We start from the raw sequence: 12864 nt of genomic DNA on the forward strand, positions 1-12864 counted from the left end.
TTGACGTGAAGTGGACATGAAGTGGACCTCCACTGCTCAGTGGAGGTTTCGACTTCTCCTTTCGGTTCGCCCAATCGCACTGTTTGACTCAGTAGCAAGTAACCCTGGATGAATATATCAGCAAAAGTCTACGGATGCTGTGTGGTTGGAACAACCTTTGAAAGAACACGACCACATTTCATCCCTTCGCCTGCAACCGCTACATACGAAAAGACTGCGCACAACCCAAGATATAAACAATTCGAATATGTGCTTGTGGTCTACCTATAAAATCATTGTTCTTTTCTTGTATACGATGCTGAACAATAGAACAATGATTGCTGAGTCAGCGCGCTCCCGCCTTGTTTTTTGCGCCGTTTACATACAGGTGTTCGCTTTCCATTTAGATCCTAGATTTTCGAATCTTCTTCGCGGTACCACTACGACGACTGCATCCCACAGTCTCAAATATGGCCACATTGGTGTACAATAACCTTCGGGATGCCCACGCATTTCATTCTGTCCCATCGTTCTGGCATTAGCTTTAAAATGATCCTTTTTTTTCAGCTCAGGATGCGATAAACTCTACTTTCCATCACAACCATGCAAGAAAGCACGACGACAGGCGACGAAGTGACAAATCTTTGATAGAACAACCACAATTACATTGTGTTTCATTGAGAACCAGTGCAAAAACTGATTCTGGCCGGCCGCCTGATCAGCTACTGCATTTGAGAATCGACGCCTCCGATCGAAGACCTTTTGGCAATATAGGTTCTCATGTTACGTGAGTGACAGTAGTTGCAGCGGCACCGCAATTTTGTATGGCCGTTGGTCCTTTTGTTGCCGCAATTACCGATTACCACCGAAAGTACAATACTAACGATAGTGGTACCACTACTTTCACGTAAAACAGTGGGGATAGTTCAAGAAGTGAACAGCTACCCACTTGCATGTTTATTGTTGTTTTTAGGAAAAAACTTCAGTTTTCATAGCTCATATTTTCTGCGCATAAATGAAGACAGGTGACATATTGCATAAAAAAGATTTTCAGATTATGCTAGTGAGCCGTTCATTAGGTTACTTGACAAAGAAATAATTCTATTATACACAAGTTGTTGCGCACTAGGTTGACTGATTTGCGCAGTTAGTTCAGATTGTTTGACCTGCTCTATAAGCGTACGCAACATTCCGCCACACATTTCTCCGAAATAACTCGGATTCAAATGAGAGGCTCTGTCCCGTTTCGTATTTCCTCGTGCTTCCGATAATTGCCTTCTTTGTAGACGTAAACCTGTAATTTTGCCCAGTCATGTCTCCACGCCAGCTTTTTGAACATGCGTATGTACGAAATCATAAAGCAATCAACTTCTTCGAAAAATAGTCTTCAGTTCCCACATACGAACTACCTTCCTCTGGACAAAATTATACAATAGTTTGCACATATTTCGTAAATATTTCGCTATGTATAACGGATTTGTTGTACGGCTTAATAAAGCAAGAGGAGACATTGCACATTTTAACTGAAAGAAATAAAATTCTTCCAGCTGTTTTCGACTATGAATTCGTAAAGAGCTCAGGTGTTTGTTTTCATTGGCAGGTTTGTAAGGACAAACATAAGAAATTGGGATACAAAATGACCCATATGCGTTAATCAGCCCTTCATTTGAGGCCCCCAAGAACTCTTCTAAACTATTGCCTCCGAGCCATTCACCGGAGCCACAGACAGAGTGACTCTTTGGTTTCCCGTGAACACGATCGTCCGTGCAAGACAGGCGAATCACTGTTCCGCACTTCATACACCTTTCACGCTGAGTGCAACTGCGCACATTTGTTCAACAGACATCGCACTATGGCGTTAACAAACATACATGACTGCGGAGTCGCTCAAGTAGTGGTTACCTGTCATGACCCATTTTCAGGTGCTCGTCATATTGTTTTGATGACATCATCGATGTGGAGTGCCACAAGTTAGTGAGGTAGATTGCTCTTGGCTATAGCGCATGTAGTTCTAGCTGTACATGCTGGGGATCATCTTTTAAGCGCGTGTGTATCAGGAGGTCTCAGCCGAAAACGTGCAGCTTGGTTACATCGCCTCGCAATAATAATATTAATGATGATTGCTGGCGTTTTACGACCCAAAACCACGATATGATTTAAGGGACGCCGTAATTGTGGACTGCGGAAATTGCATGCACCTAAATACATGCACCTAAATATAAGTACACGGGTCTATAGCATATCGCCTCACTCTGAATGCGGGCGCCGCGGACGGGATTCAATCCAACGACCTTCGGGTCAGCAGTCGAGCGCCATAACCACTAGGCCACCAGACTGGCTCCGCAGAGCAACCAAAGCACACATTTACACGCATTTTGCTGAACCAAGTACGCCACCATTGATTGGTCAAACCGCATCGCAAGGGAGCTAGCATTACATTTATGAGACCGGTGTGTTAGATCACCTTCCGCTGAATATTGTCCCCTTCCTCGCTACGCTTTCCGAACAGGCCTGCAGGTGATATGTGAAAATTGCGGCGCCCGTGGACCAAATCGCACGCCATCAGTGCAGTCATCGCACGAATGGTCGTTATACCAATGCCCGTGCTGACTCCTGATTTTAATTCGCCTGGATAAATGAAAGCGGACCATGACGAGACAACTGCACTTTTAATATCCAAAAGAAGCTTCCTCTGGCTTTGCCTAATGCGCTAAATATATAGCACAGCTTCTCGCACTTTAAACTTCGCTACCTAATGCGCTACTGTTCACATAGCTGTCGGCTTTATAGCCAAGTAAATGTCCCCTTGTCGGAAAATAATTCCAAATGAGAGCCTCCTACACGTTTTGAAGCAGTTTGTTTCACAAGTGGTAGTTTTTATTAGGGCGAGCTCGTAAAGTTGGTGTAAAACTGAATAATACGTATGCATAGCAAAAGCAAAGAAAAAAAAAACAATGCAATACGCAATTTCACTTGTCTCTTAGTTCACGCAATCTTTCCATCAGCGCTAACACACGCTAAATGAAACCCTGCTTATCGATCATTGGTAACCATTCTATACTATCCTTTTCTACAGTGAATCCTTTGGGAGATATTACATTTATAGCACAAATTCCGCAGTTTATGGCGACTTGCAGCGCTGTTAACATTCGTTTTTCATTGCTCTCTGAAATGCTGCACTATGATAGCTTTTCTCTCTTTACACCAGTACCTCACTCGACCATGCCAAAGAATTGCAAGTTAGCATTGTAAGCGATGAAAACTACCTCTCTTTCTTAATAAACTGAAGCACCGAATTCATCATCCTTTTGAACAACTGTCATGCTTATAAATGGAAGCATGTCAACGCTCGCTCGTGTTTTATTTTGTCGAGGTTTATAAGCCTAACTCAAGACCTTCAAGAGCAGTACGGCACATTGTGCCCGTGGAAATAAACGATGTAGGCATAAGACATTGCTCTTCTCGGAAAAATATTCTGAACAGCATTGGGCAGCGATGAGGGTCTTCCTACTAACTTTCTTTGCCTACTGCGATGTCATCTTCTGGGTACCAGTAGACGGTAAGCGATGGTAATAACGGCGCATATATGTGGGTCCGTATGTAGCATTTTGATATTATTGCATCTTTAACATACGGCTATTAACATTTCCATGAACTCACAGAGATTTCTCGAAGTCTCTAATGAAATATAAGTGGTATTGCTGCATTATTAAGCTCCCATTTTCGGAGTCTATAACATTTTCATGCGGAAATCTTATCACAGCGACGTATCTATAATATCAGAGTTGTATGGACACCGAAAACCTTCATGGCAGAGAAGTGTAAACACAGTACTGTTACCGTTTCCGGAGGACGAGGAGGAAGATAAAGTAGAGAGGATAAATTAGAGAAGGACAGCCAGTTCCCAGACCGGCTGGCTACCCTTTGCTCGGAAAGGCGGTAAGGGGAATAAAATACTATAGAAAAGAGATGTCACAAAAAAGAAGGCGGAAAAAACAAAATGAGAACAATATTGCGATAAGCAACATTGCTTAAAGTCCTGTATGTCTTGATGCGAATTTTATTTTTCACAGTCCTCACTTTAAACTGCGCATGAGCATGTTGCTTGCAAATTTTCGATGTGTGTTGGAACAGTCCTGCCAGCCGAACGTAATATTCTTCAGCTCAATTCATTTTTTTTTGTCAGGGACTCGTTCGTATGGAGTTAAGAAATGATTATCTAAAATATGATGGTACACATGTCTTGCATATATTAACATTATTTCATGGATTTTTGAGCACGTGTATGACCTGTGCTTCGGCCGTCAGACAGGCGGCATCTGCTAGGATATGTGACGGCAGTGGGCAGACGAAGAATGACGAATCTTATCGCTTGACTGGTACCCGTAGGCACCCGTTTCTTGGTAGCCCGTGCGCCAACTGGACGTCCTGCGCATTATGGGACGCATCGGATGCTGAAGAACCCGAACTCAATAAAGTGCGCTTTCTAGTTTCGCGACTGTTCTATAGGCCTAGGGCGCTCGGTTGGTGACACCACTATTCTCTGAACGTGCAGCGCCAATGCAGCAACGTCGAGCATATTGTCTCCGTTCTCTTTGCGAAGGGTAGCTTGAACTTGGCTGCGGTGAACGTCGGTGCGTTACAATGGCAACGCGAAACGAGCCCCGCTTCCTGATTTGTGGTTACGGATAAATACCCAACGTTCATGACTATTTGGGACAAAGTAGTTTGCCTCGCGGTGGCGAATTGTACGCCGCTAGGTACATTTTTTGCATGAAGAAAGAACAGCCCGGTGCCATCAGTCCGTCGGAAATCTTCGGAAAAATGCGTTGCAAAAATGAAGAACGTGATGTACGGCATGCGTTTAGGGGCGACTGTTTTCCTGGTATACATGCCGGTTACATAAGTTTATATTGAAAAAAATATCTCTTGCCAACCTGGCGCGTTCGCTTGCCCCATTATCGGCGTGCATTAGCGGACTGGTGGGCTAGTTCAGGTTGATCTGACAATTAGCAGCGCTAAAAGAAACGGCCGCACGACGCATCCGTCCTGTATTATTGATCTTGCACATTTCTAAGTATCCAAGTAGCTGTTCTCGCACGGTGTGAATCGAAGCTCACACTTACTCGGGAATACTAGTTCGTTAATCGATTCCTTCCTGTGCAGCGTAGGGCGTGCCACTTCTTTCTGCCATGAGCCGTGCCGGTACAAGATGCCAAACACGATGTGTGCCGGTGTCTCTTTCAGGGCCACGGCGTGTTTGCAGCAGGGACGACAATCAGGCTTGCAGGTGCAATAAGATTGGGTATTTTTTTTACGTGCGCCAGTAAACAGCCAACAAACAAAGGCGGCTTATTCGCCCACAGAGGTAGGCGCTTTCAAACATTCCGCAGGACAGAGCAAGCTGGCGCGAGTGCGTATACCTAGAACGGTGCAGAAGGCGAAAATTCTAAGAAAAATTTCATACAACATAATCGGCCACCGCAGCGCTAGAAAACTGACGGGCGCTTCACGCGGTCTGTTCGTCCGTTAGCGTAACTAATATGTCTTATCAACCAATAAAATGAGCAAATTCCTCCTACGGCAGCTTCCCGACTGCGTTCTTACAGTTATTGCATCCACGCACTCATTATTTTGTATAAGTTGACCTTTTTTTTCGGCGTGTACACAAGCTCCTGTTGCTGTAGGCCATTGTAAACCTGGCGCGGATGTGAGGAGGGAACAGGGACTTTTCGCCGGCAGTCCCCACCAGTCGCTGAAGTGGCACTGCATGTCTGATTCGAAACAGCAGCTCACGAGGCCTATACAGCGGCGACGGTCGCCTTCGTCAGGTCATCCAAGGTATTTTGTAGTGTAGCTGTTGTACGCTATAGTTTCAGAGGATCGCTGCGTGTGTTGACCAAACACAACAGCGGTTGGCGTCTCGTACGTGCCCCTGCGGCGGCGCGCATCGTTGTTATGTGGCGGTGCACTGGTGGTACAGCAGGACAACGTGCAAAGGCGACGAGAATTGCGCGCTTCGTGAAAATTCTGGCGCGACAAAAATTTGATGCCCAACATGGCGTTTATGGTTACGCTCTTTATGGGGCTGCTCAAGATGCCGACGAACGCTCAAAAAAGAAGAGAAAATGCAGCTGCCACCCGCAAACAGCATGCCGAGGAAGGTATCTGTTTACTATAAAACTCTACGCTTACGCATCTATTCGATACCTCCCATTGTAGATTTTGCGTTCGTCAGCTCCGCTGACCAGTGATCGCAACCACTGCTTCGCCCTTTTGGTGATACAGATTTTTTCTAAAAATAAAGAGGCAAAATTTTCTCCCCACCATCTCATGAATCTCCTCCTCCCCCCCCCCCTTTTTCCCCTCCCGTACCACGCCGCCGCCGATTCGATCAACCCCGCGCCATTCACACGCCGCCGCCGGAGGTGGAAACACCGGCGCACATGTCTAATTGGAATCCGCGTACCCAAGATCCAAGGCGAGCGCCTTAACCACTCGGCTATCCTGGCACGCTCACCGAACATAGCATAGCCTTGTATAGCCTTGTATAGTATCGTATAACAAGGGGGTAGAAAATGAAACTTAGACGAAATAGAAAAGATGGTTGTTCCCTCCGTCAGAGGAATTGGAATAACACGAAAGTAAAGCGTGCCCTTCCAGAAGTAACTGAATGTTTACTGTACATTGATATAAGAGAGTTTGCACAAAGTATATTGATGTCTGGCAGCTATAGCACCGTTTAGCGTGGATGCACCCACTTTGCTGATTGGTGGTACATCTCCATCCCGACGACTAACGTCCATGTAAGATGATTACACAAAACCTTGTGGTAGCTGTAGGAGTTGACGGTGAAAGTGTAATCAGAGAACAAGGTGGGATAGCCAGAAGAGCGTCGCTTATTGGACGCAGATCTTGGTCGCCATACCGCGGCATGTTAAAATGTGATTGAACACCACGGCCTGACTAGAGGGAAACGCAAAGCGCGTCGTGCCGCCCCCCGGTCGCGATTTTTCTTGGGGTGAGCGCGTGAGCGGGGAACTCGGTGTAACAGCCAGGTGAGGCAGACGCGTCGCAGAGCTATTTTTCGTTTGGATTAGCGTGATGCTATGAGCGAGGACGACGCTTTTACGACGCTTGGGCTAAGATCGCCACCTCGCGGTATGTTAAGGCATTGACAAGATTGAATTTCTATTGAAAACGCACCGAATGGGACGGGCGTGTAACGCGTTGCAGGTGTTAATCGCGGAGGTTACAGTAATGACGAATTATTTTACTTTACCGCTCCCAGAGGGCAACACCATCCCGCCGACCGGGAGAGTGGTAGATATAAAAGGCACGTTTGTAAAGCCTCTAGAGTATGTGTCCGTGGCGCAGTGGATAGCGTGTCCGGCATCTGTTGTTGCGGACCCAGCGGTCGTGGGTTTGATGCCCATTGACGGAACTTTCTTCTTTGCCCTCTTATCGTCTAAATTTTTTCGACGTCATTTCCGTGACGGAAATACGTCACTGAAGTCTTGGTGGACCCCGGCATAAAACACTTTCGTGTTAAAAAGGAGAGATGGGAGGGTGAAGTGGAGGGAAATGAGAAGGGGTGAGAGTAAAGCGCAGCATAATAATGAGGAAGAGAAATAGAAAGAGAAATATAGAAAGAGAGAGGAGAGAGAACCTATGGGAGAGGAAGAAAAAAATGGCGAGAGAGAAAAAAGATGGAAAGAGGAAGCCAGCGAGAAATAGAGAGATAGTCAGACAAAAATAGGAAAAAAAGAGAAAGAGAGAAAGAAATAGAAATAAACAGAGACAGAAAGACAAAAAAACAGGGATAATTAAAGTGAGAAAGAGAAAACTAAAGAGAAACAAAGAAGGCAGCCCAGCTCTATCTAGAAATAGTGAAATAGGTTGCCCAGCGAGTGGCGACGGGCCCGTGCTTCACTGTGCCAAGCTTTGCGCGGCTTAGTGCAAACTTCCCGCATTTTTATAACTATTGCGTGGCTGATGTTGTGGACATGCATCACGAATGCGACGACTTCGCATTCGGATGCCGTGAAGATCATCGCCCCGCACCCGCTCCCACGAGAGAGAATGCAGGAAAGGTCTCGCCGACATTTCCCATATTCCCTCTGGCTCTCCATCTCTCTTCTGTTACATCGTGCACAAAAAACAAGTGAAAACAATTGGGACAAGCAATGTAGTGTAAGTTTTGTTCGAAACGAGGACATTAGTTTGGTTGGTGCTGGATGAAGCATTTAATTATGGCTCGAACTGATGTGCGCGTCCATTCAAGCACGTATGTCTTACACAAATGTGTAATGGAAATCTTTCGCGAGTTTACAGAACTTACGCGCAAGTATGAAGCAGCTGTCGTGGGGCACATGGCAATACTGTCCTGTGGTCAGGACGGTAAAAACGCTAATTAAGTAGATTAAGATGAAACACCTTTCTGGGCATACCTATGCCCAGAAAAAGAAATAGCCCTCACGTTGCAACGATAGCGTCGAGCACTATCGTCGGTCGTTGTTAATCTGATTGTCGGCGTTACGCGCCCTCTTGTATACATGGACGGCTGAAAATTCCAGCGTTATCGCTGCAACTTGCGTTAGCTCCATTATTAACTTGACTACTCGTGTCGTGTGCGCAATGTTATCAGAACAGTCTAAAATATTGAGAACTTTCTCAAACGTAGTGGCACGGCCCGCGTGGAGCTGCGGTAACACTTTTTTGTGGGTGAAACCCGATCACAAGGAAATTAAAGAAATAAGCGCGCATGGCATTATGCACAAAGCATTAAAGGCAAAAGTGTGTACTTCTGCACGGGTTTACAGCAATATATGCACAAATGCTGTCCACTATAGGAGCATTACATTGCCGTTAGACATTAAAAAATGTTTTTTCTAGCTCAAAAAGGCAAGTCGGTTTGCTACTTGATGCCTAGCGAAGAAGACGATAATTGTGATACTGACGTCAGCAAGTGGTACTACAATAGGGAAGAAACAACCTGCGTGAATTTTATGTACGGAGAATGTCCAGCGGGAAACAATATATTCAAAACCTTAGAGGAGTGCAATGCGGCTTGCCAAGGTAAGTCTTCTTTAACATGCGACCGACGTCTTTACATGGAGCTGACTTTTTTTTCTTATGAGACATCATGTCACGAACTTCAGCAGGCACCAATTGCAAAGAGAGTACCAATTGCAGGCACCAATTGCAAAGAAATACAAAGTTGAAAAGCAGTAGTGTTCCTACAACTGTGCAGTCACTTCGAAGTGCGGTCGCTTTCTAATAAGGCTTACAAAATGGTGGCAGAATATTCACACTGGGTAATCGCAAAACACAATATGCGCCTCAGCATCAATACAAACTTGGACTACATTTGAGCTTCGCCTACAAGGGTTGAACGCGATAACGTAATCGGGCCCGTCCTCATCGCCTTATCACTTGCTAGCCTTGCTTCTCTTCTCGCTGCATGCCTCAGTCGTGCGATCCGTGGCATAAGGAAACGAACGACTGTGCGCGTAACATTGGCCGTTTCAAACTATCCTAGCAAGCTTACTTTAACTACAGTAGTTAGGTGCCCCTTACGTCATAATCCTTCCTTTTGCGAGTCAGCGAAGAGCCCGCTACGCGTCCGTAAGGCAACAGGCGAACTCACGCAGCTGATGACGATTTAATATGTCTGAGCGCTTTGTAATGAGTGGGCCTTTAAAACACCCATTCATTGCCCAATTCAGACGTTTTGACGCCTGGCGCAATTCTTCTCTTCTGCCACGCAGTATTACATGCGTTAAGGAGACTCCTTTTCCTACATGACATTCCTATAGTGTTTTTTCCGAAGCAGTTTAAAGCAGTGGCGTGGCTCTGTGGTAGAACACCTGCTTGGAACGCTGACGGGCAGGATTCGATTCTCATTTGAACCTAAAATTGTTATCACCGTTTCTATTTGAATCTTTCGCGATTTTTCGGTCTTGAACAAAATAATCACTTTTCGCTTATAACCGACGACGCCAATACGGACGCTGACGCCGACTCCGGAATTTCTGCGAAACGAGCTTTCTAACGCTATTGCGTTAACGTACTCAGCGGTGTAGGTGCGCGCGTTGCATTACGGACGCGTAGTGAGTGCCTCGCCAACTCGCAAAAGCTACAATTCTGTCGTAGTGGGCCCTTCACAACGATTATAGACAGATTTAGTTGGGCGTCCGCAACAACGTACGGACGCTGCCTGCCAGCCATTTTCCTATGGCAGGCTGCGTCCGTACGTTGTTGCGGACGCTCAACTAAATCTGTCCATTATATGATACTGTAACAGGGCCAGCTTGCAGACGCACAGACATTCCTCATATTATATTTTTGTATGCTGCCCTCCTAATACGAACTCCCAGCTATTCGCCTTCCAGTTCAACGCCTAAATACACTTCGTGCACGTACAATTGTTCACCCGCAGGATACATGCACTCTTATCCACCGTGTCTGCTCTCTTCCCCTTCACCTTACTAGGGCGGAGGAAGTCGTGCTTAGGAGGCTTCGGGCAGGGGTTGCCCTACACCAGCTGTTACCTCAACATGGAACTGGTCAGCATTACCAGTTGGTGCTACATGCCCGTACTGTTCTCATCCGGTGATGCAAGCAGATGCATACCACTTTATATGGGCATGCCAAGGGTTACAGCCGTCATCTCCTGGAACCTGGCCTTGCTACAGTGACACAAACAGTTATTACCGATGGATAGATATGAACACATTGCACAAGACACTTCTTGGTTTCCTACACAACACCATCCTAACGGCACCCATTTAATACAAATATACCAACAAATATTATGCCATAAGGGCAAGTCTATGCCGCAAAAAAGGCATTCATTTCCTTGTGGCGCGGCTTAGATGCCCACCGACAAGCGGAGCTAGGATAGGGATTGAAAAGGGGAAGCAAACAGGGTCCGATTACGCTATTTCGTTTCTGCTTCGAAAGGCGAAGCTCAAGCATGCTCCAAGTTTTGATAGCGGAGCTGTTTAAGTCGGGCATAATGTGTCTGACGGGAGAACAGAAAAGTCAATCATCATGAACCGACACGCGCTCTCTTCGTCCTCTTCTTCATCGTCGTCGTCTTCTTTATCTTCTGCTTCGCCCCTACAACACTCGCACCAATTTCTCCAGTGCAGATTGCAGTACACTGATGGGCGAGACAATGAGTATAGAGAGAGAAAAAGAAAGAGAAGTGAAGATAGAGAAAAGGAAAAATTCTAAAGCAGAAAATTGCTTCGCGAGAAGAGTTTCGAACCCGCGTACCCACGATCCGAAGGTGAGCGTCTGAACCACTCGGCTATCCAGGCACACTAGCAGAGCATAGATAGCCCTGTATATTATAGTATATGAAAAAGGTGGGAAAAGAGAGTGACGGCGAGGACAAATATGAGGATGAGGAAGATGGAAAGGACGAGGGGAGAGAGCAATGCGTGGCATAGAAAGAAAGAGAAGAAGAGAAACGTAGAGAACAAAAGGCAGGAAGAATAAAAAGAGATAAATAGATATAAAGAAAGAGGAAGGGGAAAATTCAGACAGAGAGACAGAGAGATAGAAACGGAAGATAAAGAAAGAAAGATACAAAGACCGAGAAAGGAAGAAATGGAGAGAGAGAGAGCGAGAGATAGAGAGAGAGAAAAATAGATATAAACAGAGACAGTAAAACATACACAAAAAAACAGAGAAAACAGAGAAAAAAGAAAGAGAAAATTTCCAAGACATAGCAACATAGACACAGTCCGGACGACCTAGGTGCCTATCAGCTCTGCTGTCTCTTTAGCATCGCGTCTCTAGCGCAAGCTACGCTGATTTATTTTTAAGCCGTTATCTGTAAATACCTCATGTGGTAGATTCATGTCATCTTATACGTGTTTGGGTACTTACAAAGTTAAGGAGATGGCCAGTCAGCCTCGGTGGTCCAGTGGTTAGGGTGCTCGGCTGCTGACCCGAAGATGCGGTCGCATTTCGATGGAGGCGAAATTTCGGAGCCCCCCAATACGGGGTCCCTCATAATTATATCCTGGTTTTGGGACGTAAAATGTATAGGGAAACATCCTTAAGATAATATTAAGCAGACATTATGAAGATATTATTATGAAAACGACCACGAGAGTGCCAAGGCGTAGGCTGTTAGAGATAGATAGATAGATAGATAGATAGATAGATAGATAGATAGATAGATAGATAGATAGATAGATAGATAGATAGATAGATAGATAGATAGATAGATAGATAGATAGATAGATAGATAGATAGATAGGTAACACTCCTCGCAGGACGAGGAGTTTTATTTGCGCTAGAAGATTAATATCATAATGTGAACCAACTAGCCCACCCATATAAAAGGCACGTTTGTAAATCTTCAAGAGTGTGTAACGGTGGCGCAGTGGATAGCATGCCCGGCATCTGTTGTTGCGGAACAAGAGGTCGTGGATTCAACTCCCGTTCATGGAATTCCTTTCTTTAATTTTATTTGCCGTCTGATCATGTGCATTTTTCCGACGTCGTTTCCGTGACGGAAATACCTCAGTGAAGTATTGGCGAAGCCAGGCATAAAGCAATTTCGTATTACAATGCAAAAAACGCCATATATATTTGCTGGCACACAGGCCTTTCAAGCGACACTTAGTACAAATTGGTTGCTTAACATATTAAGTGATTCATAGTTGTTTTGGGTTGTCCAGCCTTTCCGTAATTAAACCAGCTGGGCATACTGCGAACTATGATGTGCGTTCAGTGGGCAGCGGAAATATGAAAATGCGCATATAAGATAGGTAAATTGATATCTCTGTTCGCAATATAAAGTACTATGCTAAGCTATTTAGAGAAAATGATGAAACTTAGTTAAAATATTTTTCGCGATATGAG

The sequence above is a fragment of the Rhipicephalus sanguineus genome, chromosome 11 (assembly GCF_013339695.2).
Source record: "Rhipicephalus sanguineus isolate Rsan-2018 chromosome 11, BIME_Rsan_1.4, whole genome shotgun sequence".
NCBI classification, from domain to species: domain Eukaryota; kingdom Metazoa; phylum Arthropoda; class Arachnida; order Ixodida; family Ixodidae; genus Rhipicephalus; species Rhipicephalus sanguineus.